Source organism: Bos taurus, chromosome 6 (genome assembly GCF_002263795.3).
Source record: "Bos taurus isolate L1 Dominette 01449 registration number 42190680 breed Hereford chromosome 6, ARS-UCD2.0, whole genome shotgun sequence".
Classification (NCBI taxonomy): Eukaryota; Metazoa; Chordata; class Mammalia; order Artiodactyla; family Bovidae; genus Bos; species Bos taurus.
In genome coordinates, this window is record NC_037333.1 from 85,665,653 (window position 1) to 85,676,438 (window position 10,786).

A 10,786-nucleotide genomic window follows, 5' to 3' on the forward strand; every position below is an offset into this window, starting at 1 on the left:
TAAAGAATAAAACTTTGATGTTCTTCATGTCACAGAAACAACAAATTTTTATCTAATCATTTCAAGTCATAGTACAAATGATAAAAGTTTTATAAGGAATAAAATTACGTTCTTTTTCCTAAGAAAAGATGTAACTAAAATGTATTATTTCCATGGAAGAATACACACAAACAACTGATTTTGTCAATAGGCTTGACTTCTTTTAATCAGTATTAACCCTTGCTAAAGGGAATCTTATTAAAGCTTTCTCAGTCTATCCTCAAAAGAAAATAAGTAGGAGGGACATTCAGGGACGAAAGGTTTATTTCTTCAAAAGGTTCTCACTGGTTTTCCTTTGGATATGACTACCAGAGAAGAATCAGTGAGGTTAAGAGAAGATAAAACCTGACCAGAAACCGAGGAGAAACTCCTTCTAAGGTATGTGTGCAGATAAGATTGGGACATAGATTTTCCTTTTCTGGCTCCAAGTTTTCCATAGTTTGGACATAAATGTAATAGATAAACTAATAATTGAAATTATCTGCTGACTTAGATTGAGATTCTCTTAGATTGAGATTGAGAATTTCTAAAACAATTAAACTAACTGCTGATGGTCACTAATTATACCCACTGAAAGTGGATGAATTCCACTCACTTCCACTGTCTGCAGTTTAATCAAAGCTTAGTTCTATGAATTACTCAAGTTCTATGGCTGAATAGCAGCTTTTAATAAAATGCAACTTAAGTGAAAAAAAAAATCACAAGGCGAACTTGTCTTTGTTGAGTAAAAAAAAAAATGCTATATTAGGAATGCTTCAGTCCACCTAGAATACTTTCTGGTGACAAAGGGATGCAGACTTCGCCACTTGCTTGACCCTTCCAGGCTTTTATGGAAGCATTGGCTTTAACATTCTAAAAGTGTGAATTAAATTTTTTTAACCTAAAAACTTTTTTAAAAATAGTTTTTGCTTTAATAATGAGTTTCTTCTTATAGTTAAACTATTAAGCTGTTAACCCCAGTGATTCTAAATTATGCTCATGTGTCTGTATGTCGGAGAAGGCAATGGCACCCCACTCCAGTACTCTTGCCTGGAAAATCCCATGGACAGAGGGCCCGGTGGGCTGTAGTCATGTCCGACTCTTTGAGACCCCATGGACTGTAGCCGGCCAGGCTCCTCTGTCCATGGAATTCTCCAGGCAAGAATATTGGAGTGGATTGCCATTCCCTTCTCCAGGGGATCTTCCTGACCCAGGAACTGAACCCAGGTCTTCTGCTTTGCAGGCAGACTCTTTATCATCTGAGCCACCAAGGAAGCCCTGGTATATAATATAAAGCCCTGGTATATAATATAATATATATTATATCTATTGTGCATAATTTATGCATGCATTTATTTATACATATATGTGTGTTAGTTGCACTTACATAATTATGCTTATATTATTATATATAAATAATGCAGAAAGCTTCTGAGTAGCCAGTAAATTATTTAGTGAAGTATTGCTCTCTGAGAGGTCTTAAAATCATAATTTAACAAAATAAATATGGATTTGAATAATCTGTTATCACTACACAATTAGGTATTGATTGTCTTTATTATTATTTCTTGCTAGGGTCCATAAAGAAAACATGAATGCTCTTATCTTATCTATGATTATCTTGAACCTTACTACATTCTTCTTGGTAAGTTTTCAATACTGGTCAACAGGTAATTTTCTTTTCATTTAGAAAAAGATAAAGATGTTCATATCAATTATATGCCACAAAAACATCTCAGAGTGAGACATCAATGTTCTTGCAACCAGGATAATTCATACTGTATTGCCTTTAAAAAATGTACCATGAACTTTATTATATTTCTTTCTATATATTCATACAATGAGGATATATATATATATATATATATATATTACACATACACATATATATCAATCAGAAATTTATGTTCACACACAAGTGTGCACCCAGATGTTTTTATGGATTTTTATGTACCCAGACATTCTATTCATAATTGCCAAAATCTGGAAGCAATCAAATTGTCCTTTTGTGGTGACTGAATAAATAAACTATGGTATATTCATGTAGTGGAATCTTTTTCTGCACATTAAAAAAAAAAGAGACAGTTACTAAATCATGAAAAAAACATGATGGAATCTTAAATTTATACTACTAGATGAAGGGAATTAATCTGAAAAGGCTATATATTGTTTGATTCCAATTACATCACATTCAAAAAAAAACAAAACTATAAAGCCAGAAAAAATATCAATGCTTGCCAGGGATTAGGAGGGATGAATAAGGAGAAAACAGGATTTTTAGGGTAGTGAAGCCTAGAATTCTATAAGATGGTGAATGCATGGTAAACAAATGTAATTATATGTTTGTCAAAACCTATGGAATGTATAAAGGTGAAGTCTAATGTAAACTATAGACTTTGAGTAATATATGTCAATGTAGTTCCATTCCTGACAATAGTGGAGAGACCGTGCATATCTAGGCAGGAAGTATATGAGAACTCTGTATGTTCCTCTCAATTCGCCATCAATCTAAAACTGCTCCATAAAGTAATCTTTTCAAAAAATGTAAATCAAATCTGAAAAAAAAATTAATGGCTGTTTTAAAACTTTTACTAGTGAATATTTTTAAATACACTCAATGTGACCTGATGCCATGTATTTAATTCTTTACTTGTATATTTTTTATTTGCAGTCAAGTGAGAGTCTTAAAACTTATGACCAGTCAAAACAAAAGCTATCAAGGCTTAATTCACCTGCCCAAACAGGAAAAACAAAACCCCCTCATGTACAAGCTGCATTAAAACAAGCTGAAGCCCAGACATTAAAGCAGCCATCAAACCATATTTCACTTACTGGAATTCGACCAAGAGCATCTCCATCTGTTTTATCAAACTCATCTCTGGCATCTGCATTTTTAAAATCTCTGACTTCCCAGTCTACATCCAAGCACTCGTTACCTTTCCAAGATACACTAAAGAAGTCTACCTCTACCAAAAAGCAATTTCTAACTAACAACACTGTACTAAAACAGCCTCAGTCAAAATCAACTTCAGAAAAACAGAATTTAATCCACAAGTCTACACTCAAACTGACCTTAGGAGACAAGTCTAAGTCCAAACAGTCATCTTTCACCGAGACTGGTATAAAAAGAAAGGAAATTGATAAGCCTAAACCAAAACAGTCAAAAGTTACCAAGTCTACACCCAAACAGACATCACCTTCACCCAATACAGGGAAAAGGCCTTCAGTTGCCAATGCTACACAGAAATCAACTATAAAGACAACAAAACGAAAGACTCCCACTGCCAAACCTGTACTTAGACAGACGTCAGCTTCCCAAGGTGAAATAAGGAACCATCATGTTCCTAAGTCTAAAAGAGCAAACTCTAAAGTTCCTGAGAGTAACACGAGGTGAGTTGCTTCTAAGCGGACTCCACCAAACAACTTAACAGGCTCCAGGTCTACTAGAAGAAGAATTACTAAGTCCACTGACAAAAAGTCTCAAAGATGCAATTATGATGGAAGCCAGAATCTACCTTCCAAAAACAAACGAAGGAAGACGAGACCTTTGCATTCTGTTGACCTGTCTTCAGGGTATCCAGCATTACCACTTACACGTAAGCATCGTGTGTAAAAACCTCATCCACCACCATTTTGTCCAATAAAATCTCATTCCTCTCATCTTCAGACTCAGTCATCTAAACTTCAAAAGCCTTGTCCACATCAACCAAAAAAGCAGCTATCAGAGATTTCCATAGAAGCAGCTACTGCATCACACACAGCACCGGCTACTGCCTTTGCAAACATCGCCAAGACAGCCACTAGAGGAGCTGATGATATTACTACCAGCGCGGCTCAAATTACACATGCTACAAAAGCCTTTACCACTACCCTCTCACCTACTATCACTACCTCCACATCTCAAATCACCACCCTGCCTGCTGCTGCCCCACCACTGGACAAGAGACAACCACCCTTGAAGGTGACACAACTATGGCTGTAACTGATACTACTGCTGCTGCCATTGATGAAACCATTTCTGTCATTGAAACCACTACTGCTAAAACTGGCACAACTATTCAAGAAACTGCTGTAACTGTGACTGGCCCCACAATCCCTATAGTGAGCACCAAGTGTGCAACTGACACTGACCAACCCTGCAACCACTGCAGAGGTTCTTAAAACCACAACAGCTGCTCCAGGAGCGGACACTGCTACCCTCGGCACTACTCTGCCTGTTATCATTCTCACTCCTGCTCTCCCCAGTGCCGTCACCACCACCAGTACAACTTTGCCTGAAAAGGATGTCACCACTCCTGAAGAGTATTTTTATTACACTGAAGATGAGATTGAAGCCTCTGACTATGCATATGGCTCAGAGTCTGCTGAAGATTCCACTGCAGTTCCAGAAACTAATGCCATGGGCCCTGTAACTCCTTCAACTCCAGGCGCCACCCCCTCCTGAACCTATAATTGATAACACTACTCAGAAACTTGAGGTAATAGCTACTACACATAGCCCTTGAATATTGATCGAGTACCCCAACCAATAATCAAAATTATGTGATAAAATACTGAAAATCCTAGCCATGAAAATATAGCAATTATTTAAGCATACTGTATTTTAGTTTTTAGTCTTTCTTCTTTATCTATCACGAACACATCAGGCCACATATTTGAAGCACCATAAGAAAAACTGTCACTGCACTTTATTATGATTAATTTCACTTGACATAGAAATGGAATTTGTCCTTCTCACTTCACTCTAAAAAGTCCTTAATGTCCTAAGAGTAAGATTCCTGAAATCCTCTTAATTCCTTAAGTACTGAAGGATAACTAAAAGGATAAAAAGATAACATTTTTTAGTGTATTTTATTCTTATGAGAGGAAATAAACACTGGAAGGTGTTTACCTATGGAATAATAAGAATATTTTATATAAGATAGATTATTTCTGGAAAACTGTGAAAACTAGAAGCAGAGATATTATTCACAGAATCTAGGAACTGAACATGCCTTCTTCCCTTGAATGAATATTTGGCCCTGGTAAATGTCAGGCCTGGCATGCTGCAGTCCATGCATGCAGACACGACTTAGCAACTGAACAACAGCAATGTCAGGAGGGTTCCAGAGGCCTGTAAGCATGTTTTATGTGAAAAAGACAATTTAAATTATTCCTGAGTTATGAATCACTGGAAGAGCAAAAATGTGCTTCCTAAATCCAGCAAGTCCCTGTCTTGTGTGGACAATGTCACTGGTATCTTTGGGACTGGCTCCCTCCCCATCACTGGAACCCGCGCACAGACTGGGACTCAAGGGGAAATAAACTGAGAAATCCTGCCCCTGTTCCTTCTCTCCATGACCATCACACTTCCTTAAAACCTCTGAGGAAAAAAACAGGAGTCTGATTTAATTTTATAGGCCCTGTATGTCTGCATGTGTGTATGCGCCAGCAAGAATAAGAGAAAGAAAGAGACTAACTTGTCAATCTAATACTTACTAGTCAATAACTCACCTGTAAGGCTGCACTTATATTTATTATTTCCATTTCACTCCACAAATTCTTTCTTTCATTCTACAATATGGAGTCAATAGCATAGATATAACAAGAGTGAAGAATCAAAAAAGAAAAAAAACAAAGATTATTTGTTTGATATGAGAAAATACAAAAGACCCAATGATTGTGGTCAAAGAGAGCTCACAGTAAAGAGGGGAAAATGCCCACATATGTCACTAGTGATAGCACAGTCTAAATAGAAGAGGAGCTTCCTTATAAACTGAGAAATCAGGATAGTGATCAAGGGAGAAAAAGAAAAAGTGTTCATTTAAAAAGTGTTATTTGAATTGGACTTTTTAGATAACTTTCTCAAATTTTCAGACTTGAACAGCACTTTAAATAACTAAATTATCTTGCCAGTGTGTAAAACACAATTTAAATGGGAGAAATATAAAAATCCAGATTATGCTTCAAAATACGAAAGGTCTGGTGGCTTGGATACACAGTCTGGAGTGATAACTGTCATTGACAGCAGTGCTACTTGAAGTGTAGCTTTCCAGATGGCTCAAGGGTAAAGAATTCACCTGCCAATGCAGGAGACAGGAGTTTGATTCCTGGCTCAGGAAGACCCCCTGGAGAAGGAAATGGCAACCCACTCCAGTATTCTTGCCTGGGAAATCCCATGGACAGAGTAGCCTGGTGGGCTACAGTCCTTGGGGTCAAAAAAGAGTCATTCATGTCTTAGCAACTAAGCAACAACAACTTGAAGTGTGGTCAGCAAGCTAGCTGCTGTGGCTACAGTTCAAGTCAGAGTGAAGGGCACACATCAATGTCAATATGCACACTTACAGCTTCCTTTATGTTTATTGCTTTATCTTTTTTCTCATCCATTCATCTAGTAGCAAAACTTTCTTTATGACAAAAGCACTGTATTCTGGTGTACCCTCTTCATCTAATCCCCAACAGTATTTGAGTGGTGACCTGTGCTAAGGAACTGCTGCTCTTTGTTCTCATGAATGAAGCATGCTCGCCTCATTCCGCCAGCCTCCACCAGGCCGACTTCACATACCCACTGTTATCTAGGTTCTCTAGGCATTTAAACTTGTAATCCTCACTACTAGCAATGAAAGTACTTCAGGTTTTTGAAAAGGAGAGTGGAATTCCTTTAGCTATGATTTAGAATTAGGGTGAGAGCTAGTGAAAGCCTAATTGTGAAACTGAGGGAACAATTTTGAGAGATATTAAGAAATCAATACCAGTAAGACTTGATCATTTATACAGGGTGTAGCAGTGGTCAAGAAGTAGCTTGCTATTTTCTGGCTTGGATAACTGATGGGACAGCAATATCTCAAAGCAAGATTAAAAGTCAGTGTGCAGGAAAGAAGAATGTACTTTGAGATAAATTACAACAAACCTGGACAATGTATTAAAAAGCAGAGATATCACTTTTCTGACAAAGGTCCACACAGTCAAAGCTATGGTTTTTCCAGTAGCCATGAATGGATTCCCTGATAGCTCAGTTGGTAACGAGTCCACCTGCAACGCAGGAGAGAGACCTGGGCTCTATCCCTGGGTTGGGAAGATCCCCTGAAGAAGGGAAAAGCTACCCACTCCAGTATTCTGACCTAGAGAATTCCATGGACTGTATAGTCCATGGGTTCACAAAGAGTCAGACATGACTGAGCAATTTTCATGCACACACACCTGAATGGATGTGAGAGTTGGACCATGAAGAAGGTTGAGAGTCGAGGAATTGATGCTTTCTAATTGTGGTGCTGGAAAAGACTCTTGAGAGTCTCTTGGACTGCAAGGAGATCAAACTAGTCAATCCCAAAGGAAATGAACCCTGAATATTCATTCAAACGACTGGTGCTAAAGCTGAGGCTCCAATACTTTGGCTACCTGATGCAAAGAGCTGACTCATTGGAAAAGACACTGATGCTGGGAGGAGGATAAGGAGGTGGAAGACGATGAGATTGTTAGACAGCATCACGGACTCAATGGACATATTTCAAGCAAACTCTGGAAGATAGTGGAGGACAGGGGAGCCTGATGTGCTGCAGTTCATGGGGTTGCAAAGAGTTGGACACAACTTAGCAACTGAACAACATCAGCAATACACATTCCCCCCCCCCGCCTCTTTGAGACAAATCACACACCTTTGCGTCCTAAAACCTAAGAGCATGTTATAATTTCAAGTGCCCATTGCATGTTTACTAAAATAGATCATAGATTAGGCCACAAATACAACCTCAAATGTTAAAAACATGAAGATTCTACAACTGGGAATCTCTCTTGCTAGACTGCAACAAACTAAAAATTAATTATAAAATATAACAAAAAATGACCAATTACTTTTTCAAAAGAAAAAAACTATAAATAAACAGTATTAATAAGGATTTTAAAATAAAAATCAGACTATTTTGCAAGCTAATGGAGTGAAATCAAAGTTAAATTAAGAGGTAAAATTCTGTTAGTATCATGTTAAGATTATAGCAGATTTATCAAAAAGTTATACAATCCAGAAATTAATAAAAGAATTCCAAATAGGGTAGAAGGAATAGAAAAAGACTAAGATCTTTTTTCCAGCTTTATTGAAGTATAATTGAGAAAACTGTGTATATTTAAAGTGCTCAATGTGACAGTTTGAAACACCTTGCAATATGATTACATCAAGTCAATTAATACATCCAACATCTCAGTCACTTTTTCTGTTTGGTGAGAACACTCAAGATTTACTCTTTCAGAGAATTTCTAGTATTCAATAAAGTATAATTAGCCCCAGTAGTATACTGTACTTTAGATCCTCAGAATGTATTCATCTTATAACTTAAAGTTTATGTATTTTGACCAATATCTCCCCATTTCTCCCCACCCCCAGCATCTGCCAATCACCATTCTACTCACTGTTTCTATGAGTTTGAATTATTCTTTTTTTAGATTTAATATATAAATGATACCATATAGTACTTGTCTTTGTCTAGCTTACTTCACTTGGCAACTAATCTTTGACAAAGTTGCCAAGAAAACACAACAAGGAAAAAAAAAATAGTCTCTTCAATAAATGGTGATGGGAAAACTGGATATACACATGAAAAAGAATGACTAACACCTTGTTTTACAATATTCACAAAAATTAATTTGAAATAGATTTAAAAGACTAAAATCTTAGTTTGAAAATAACAGCTCTTTTTCCCTTTACTACAAAGAAAAGGGAAAATCCTATAAGTATATAATTAAGAAAAATGTATTTTTGCAGTACTGTCAAATTGTTCTCTGAAACAATGTATGACTTTTCTTAGGTGACTGCAAATTAATACAGCTAAAATAGGCATAAACAGTTATTCTTAGGGAAATGGATGAAAGCAGCATTACTAATTAATAGCAATATACCTTAAAAATTCTTTATAGTTGTACAAACTCACCTGGAAAATAATGGTTAATATCATGACAATAACACATAAATATATAATGCAAAAGTTGTTTATTGCTCTTTAGCAATCTAGTTAAAGTTTATGCAGTAGAATTATTATGAAAAACACATCTTGCCCTTTTAAGCATACATGTATGTGAACACTGGACAATAGATGACATAGTCAACACACAATTTGAGTACACATTTTGAAAGCTTAAGTTCCTATATAGAGTACACATAGAGACTAAAAGATTTGTGCCTCTAAAAAATACATGAAATACGAAATATATCTTTGAATTAAACTTTTTTATTTAAAAACTAACAATAATTCAAATTGAATCATAAAATCTAATTTCATAATTTATGAGATGGCTGTCAAATTAACTTCTAAAAGAGCGAAATGGTTAAAACAATAAAGAAATGGAATTTCTAACAGAACAAAAAGAGTTAATTTTTCTAATTTAAAATAGCTGAAGAGTGTAGACTAGGCTGTGTAAAGTACTCACTTGGCCCTACAATATATCATATTCTATTGTCAATTCTTCCAGCTCCAAGATAAAGATATGTTCATTATTGGGAAAACTACACATAAAAAGGAAGTGCTTATCAAATAAGTGTCAATTTAGAATTATTACTTAGAATTATTATTTAGAATTAATACACAAGTAATCACCTAATTGTTAATTTCTTTCCTCTTCCCTGGTAGAATAAAAGAAAGAAGGAGAGAACATATTATTGATATTCTCATTAGATTAAGATTAATCTATAGTAGTTTCTCAATAAGATCAAGAATCACTGACTCATTCTTAGGACTTAGGAGATCCCCAACATTTTAGCTCTGCAGGAAACACCAGTCTTCAGAAATGGTCCTTTTTAATAGACTCCAGGCATGTAATACCATATCTATGATCTCTTGCTATGCCATCTTTTAAATTTCCCCATTGTGCCACATTTTTGGTGTATGTATTATGTTTAAAATAAAAAATGTGCATAATTTGTAAATAAATGAAGTGCATTTTTTAAATAGCAGGGATGAATAACTAAAATATTTGAAGCAAAATTTTATCTAACTTTGTCATCTTTGCCTTAGAATTCAAACAAGTGGACTCACTTGCTCTTATCTAGCCTCTCAGAAATTATATATCCTCACTGCTAGAGGTCAGAAATGCTAGCTTTCAAATTCTCATTTTGAAATATTAAATATGCTTTTCTTTGCTTTCTCGGAAGAGTCATGAGAAAATCACCAGACTCAGAGCTCCCTCTATAGGTGATGTTAGATAAAATAAATGGGGTTTATTTGAATAAACCAAAGGTTTCAGATTTTTGGATAGAGACAATTCATTTATTTTTATGCACAGTTATTTCAACATGAATTACTTCATTTCAAAAGAACTAGAGAAAATTACATAATAGCATTGTAAACTAATAAATAATAAGAACAAAGGTAGACTGAAAAAATGGAATATCAATAAATGAAAAATATAATTACTTAATACTAATAAATAAAAGAAGTAAGGAAAACAAGGAAAAAGCTTCATGAATAATATTATCATCTCCAAATTATTAAAAATAATGATAAACTGAAAGTAATCTATTAACTAATATATGGATAAAAGCCTGTGGAATATCCACATGCGAAGAGTTGACTCATTGGAAAAGACTCTGATGCCGGGAGGGATTGGGGGCAGGAGGAGAAGGGGACGACAGAGGATGAGATGGCTGGATGGCATCACTGACTTGATGGACGTGAGTCTGAGTGAACTCCGGGAGTTGGTGATGGACAGGGAGGCCTGGCGTGCTGCGATTCATGGGGTCACAAAGAGTCAGACACGACTGAGCGACTGATCTGATCTGATCTGATCTGATAATCATAAGTCA

At 35.8% G+C, this 10,786-nt stretch overlaps 1 long non-coding RNA gene across 1 annotated transcript; it reads left to right on the forward strand.

The window, feature by feature from the left end:
- The first annotated feature begins 282 nt into the window (after positions 1–282).
- Positions 283–10,199, forward strand: LOC104968905 (uncharacterized). The gene is made up of 3 exons (XR_009494910.1): positions 283–417; positions 1,594–1,663; positions 2,690–10,199. It is a non-coding gene; the product is annotated as an uncharacterized lncRNA (long non-coding RNA).
- The last annotated feature ends 587 nt before the right edge of the window (positions 10,200–10,786 follow it).